Raw genomic sequence first — 5,000 nt, forward strand, 5'->3', positions numbered from 1 at the left:
ACCGCACGGTGAGAACCCCCTTCGCCTGCCTCCACACCTCTGTCGTCCTCCCCACTGACGTAGGGGCTCGGGAAAAGACTGGAAATCGCGAAGCTCGGCAGTGGCGCGGAGAGGCCACCCACCGCCGCCGCTGTCGCCACCGCCGCGGAGGCCGCCCTTTCGGACACGAGGGGCAGCGCGAGCCTCCGCTGGCCGGGTACGCATCTGGAAGAAAAGGGCCGCCCTCGGAGAAGATCGCTGTGCTTCCCCGCACAGGGAGCGATTCGGACGACGGGCCCCCACGCCTGGCTGGGTGGGCGCCCCGCCGTTCGCCCGTACGGGTCGTCGGACCACTGCCTTCGCTCGGTTCGGGTCAAACTCCCCACGGCTCGGCCACCTCCGCAGACGGGAGGCGAGGCCGGCATGCGCGCCCAAAGATAGGTGTCGGAAGCCCGGGGGTAGAGGAGGAAGGGGACCGCTCACCTTAAGCCAGCGCGGGCTCCAAAGCCCGGGCCGAGCGAGCGGCGCCACCTCCCCACCCGGGAGCGCTGCGCCAGATCGATCGGAGGAAGAGCAGGGGTGCATGTAGGGACTTGCCCAAGTACGGAGGCTGCAAACCCCTGTCGTCGGGAGATACGTGCCCACGAGTCCTGGAAGCGCGACTCGGGTACAGGCGCCCTTGCGGGGGGGTACTGGATGTGGAACAGCACTGGGGTCGAAGCCACAAAAGCATCCGCCCTCATGGAGCCTCTCCTCGGCCTAAAAATCCAGATTTTAGCCTTGACGGCGCCCCCATGTGGAGAACCAGGGCCCGCGGGGGGGTCTGGCCAGGCTCACTTCAACCCAGGAACACCTCTCTGACTTGGGATAGGCGACCGGCAAAAGTCCCCCCACGCAGCTGCGGAAGCCTGGGTTCAGCCAAGGTGCAGACCTCCAGCCGAACAGGGACTCATAGCCAAAACGCATACCCAGGCCTACGGAGGTGAAAACCAGCTTAAATGAGTCAAAATGTGTCGGGGCTGAGAGGTACCTCTCTCTCATATATTCTGCCGGTGGTGTGCAAAACTGGGTCTTTGCATGGAGTGTCACCCTATACCCACTTTAGGGACGCATGCAAAAAAGTGCCCGATCGCCTGGAACTGTCAGGCGGATTCGGCTCCCTGGAATTTCCTCATTCTGGTTCTTTTTCACTTTTTGTCTCTTTTGCGACATCTAGTGGGCAGGCTGCATTACTGCAACCGGGGACACCTCAAAACGCTTGGAACTGGGGAGCGGGCTCAATTTACAAACGTTTTGCGGGTCCTGGAAGTCAAAATTGTGACTTCTGAAAACGACTAAGTATCAAGGACTCATCGCGCGAATCGCTCTGGAACTGAAATCGGATGCGCGCACTGACATGCTCCCCTCTCTGGAAGTCTGACACAAGTTGAAAAATTTTCTAAGTCCCCAAAAATTTTTTTTTTCAACTTTTTTTCAATTTTCCCCCTGTGGGATATATATTTTACCCACACTTTTGGAGCCCTCCTGGGATGCCCTCTAACATACTAGAACCTCATTTTGTGGAAGTTTTCACAAAATTGTGAAATTTTCCAAAAAGTCAGAAATTTTGCAAAAACGACTAAGTATCAAGGACTCATCGCGCGAATCGCTCTGGAACTGAAATCGGATGCGCGCACTGACACGCTCCCCTGTCTGGAAGTCTGACAAAAGTTGAAAAATTTTCTAAGTCCCCAAAAATTTTTTTTTTCAACTTTTTTTCAATTTTCCCCCTGTGGGATATATATTTTACCCACACTTTTGGAGCCCTCCTGGGATGCCCTCTAACATACTAGAACCTCATTTTGTGGAAGTTTTCACAAAATTGTGAAATTTTCCAAAAAGTCAGAAATTTTGCAAAAACGACTAAGTATCAAGGACTCATCGCGCGAATCGCTCTGGAACTGAAATCGGATGCGCGCACTGACATGCTCCCCTCTCTGGAAGTCTGACACATGTGTGAAAATTTTCTAAGTCCCCAAAAATTTTTTTTTTCAACTTTTTTTCAATTTTCCCCCTGTGGGATATATATTTTACCCACACTTTTGGAGCCCTCCTGGGATGCCCTCTAACATACTAGAACCTCATTTTGTGGAAGTTTTCACAAAATTGTGAAATTTTCAAAAAGTCAGAAATTTTGCCAAAAACGACTAAGTATCAAGGACTCATCGCGCGAATCGCTCTGGAACTGAAATCGGATGCGCGCACTGACACGCTCCCCTGTCTGGAAGTCTGACAAAAGTTGAAAAATTTTCTAAGTCCCCAAAAATTTTTTTTTTCAACTTTTTTTCAATTTTCCCCCTGTGGGATATATATTTTACCCACACTTTTGGAGCCCTCCTGGGATGCCCTCTAACATACTAGAACCTCATTTTGTGGAAGTTTTCACAAAATTGTGAAATTTTCCAAAAAGTCAGAAATTTTGCAAAAACGACTAAGTATCAAGGACTCATCGCGCGAATCGCTCTGGAACTGAAATCGGATGCGCGCACTGACATGCTCCCCTGTCTGGAAGTCTGACAAAAGTTGAAAAATTTTCTAAGTCCCCAAAAATTTTTTTTTTCAACTTTTTTTCAATTTTCCCCCTGTGGGATATATATTTTACCCACACTTTTGGAGCCCTCCTGGGATGCCCTCTAACATACTAGAACCTCATTTTGTGGAAGTTTTCACAAAATTGTGAAATTTTCCAAAAAGTCAGAAATTTTGCAAAAACGACTAAGTATCAAGGACTCATCGCGCGAATCGCTCTGGAACTGAAATCGGATGCGCGCACTGACATGCTCCCCTCTCTGGAAGTCTGACACATGTGTGAAAATTTTCTAAGTCCCCAAAAATTTTTTTTTTCAACTTTTTTTCAATTTTCCCCCTGTGGGATATATATTTTACCCACACTTTTGGAGCCCTCCTGGGATGCCCTCTAACATACTAGAACCTCATTTTGTGGAAGTTTTCACAAAATTGTGAAATTTTCAAAAAGTCAGAAATTTTGCCAAAAACGACTAAGTATCAAGGACTCATCGCGCGAATCGCTCTGGAACTGAAATCGGATGCGCGCACTGACACGCTCCCCTGTCTGGAAGTCTGACAAAAGTTGAAAAATTTTCTAAGTCCCCAAAAATTTTTTTTTTCAACTTTTTTTCAATTTTCCCCCTGTGGGATATATATTTTACCCACACTTTTGGAGCCCTCCTGGGATGCCCTCTAACATACTAGAACCTCATTTTGTGGAAGTTTTCACAAAATTGTGAAATTTTCAAAAAGTCAGAAATTTTGCCAAAAACGACTAAGTATCAAGGACTCATCGCGCGAATCGCTCTGGAACTGAAATCGGATGCGCGCACTGACACGCTCCCCTGTCTGGAAGTCTGACAAAAGTTGAAAAATTTTCTAAGTCCCCAAAAATTTTTTTTTTCAACTTTTTTTCAATTTTCCCCCTGTGGGATATATATTTTACCCACACTTTTGGAGCCCTCCTGGGATGCCCTCTAACATACTAGAACCTCATTTTGTGGAAGTTTTCACAAAATTGTGAAATTTTCCAAAAAGTCAGAAATTTTGCAAAAACGACTAAGTATCAAGGACTCATCGCGCGAATCGCTCTGGAACTGAAATCGGATGCGCGCACTGACATGCTCCCCTGTCTGGAAGTCTGACAAAAGTTGAAAAATTTTCTAAGTCCCCAAAAATTTTTTTTTTCAACTTTTTTTCAATTTTCCCCCTGTGGGATATATATTTTACCCACACTTTTGGAGCCCTCCTGGGATGCCCTCTAACATACTAGAACCTCATTTTGTGGAAGTTTTCACAAAATTGTGAAATTTTCCAAAAAGTCAGAAATTTTGCAAAAACGACTAAGTATCAAGGACTCATCGCGCGAATCGCTCTGGAACTGAAATCGGATGCGCGCACTGACATGCTCCCCTCTCTGGAAGTCTGACACATGTGTGAAAATTTTCTAAGTCCCCAAAAATTTTTTTTTTCAACTTTTTTTCAATTTTCCCCCTGTGGGATATATATTTTACCCACACTTTTGGAGCCCTCCTGGGATGCCCTCTAACATACTAGAACCTCATTTTGTGGAAGTTTTCACAAAATTGTGAAATTTTCAAAAAGTCAGAAATTTTGCCAAAAACGACTAAGTATCAAGGACTCATCGCGCGAATCGCTCTGGAACTGAAATCGGATGCGCGCACTGACACGCTCCCCTGTCTGGAAGTCTGACAAAAGTTGAAAAATTTTCTAAGTCCCCAAAAATTTTTTTTTTCAACTTTTTTTCAATTTTCCCCCTGTGGGATATATATTTTACCCACACTTTTGGAGCCCTCCTGGGATGCCCTCTAACATACTAGAACCTCATTTTGTGGAAGTTTTCACAAAATTGTGAAATTTTCCAAAAAGTCAGAAATTTTGCAAAAACGACTAAGTATCAAGGACTCATCGCGCGAATCGCTCTGGAACTGAAATCGGATGCGCGCACTGACATGCTCCCCTGTCTGGAAGTCTGACAAAAGTTGAAAAATTTTCTAAGTCCCCAAAAATTTTTTTTTTCAACTTTTTTTCAATTTTCCCCCTGTGGGATATATATTTTACCCACACTTTTGGAGCCCTCCTGGGATGCCCTCTAACATACTAGAACCTCATTTTGTGGAAGTTTTCACAAAATTGTGAAATTTTCCAAAAAGTCAGAAATTTTGCAAAAACGACTAAGTATCAAGGACTCATCGCGCGAATCGCTCTGGAACTGAAATCGGATGCGCGCACTGACATGCTCCCCTCTCTGGAAGTCTGACACATGTGTGAAAATTTTCTAAGTCCCCAAAAATTTTTTTTTTCAACTTTTTTTCAATTTTCCCCCTGTGGGATATATATTTTACCCACACTTTTGGAGCCCTCCTGGGATGCCCTCTAACATACTAGAACCTCATTTTGTGGAAGTTTTCACAAAATTGTGAAATTTTCAAAAAGTCAGAAATTTTGCCAAA

The sequence above is a fragment of the Phyllobates terribilis genome, unplaced genomic scaffold (genome assembly GCF_046119375.1).
Source record: "Phyllobates terribilis strain yellow unplaced genomic scaffold, ASM4611937v1 Scaffold_4366__1_contigs__length_61791, whole genome shotgun sequence".
Lineage (NCBI taxonomy): Eukaryota > Metazoa > Chordata > Amphibia > Anura > Dendrobatidae > Phyllobates > Phyllobates terribilis.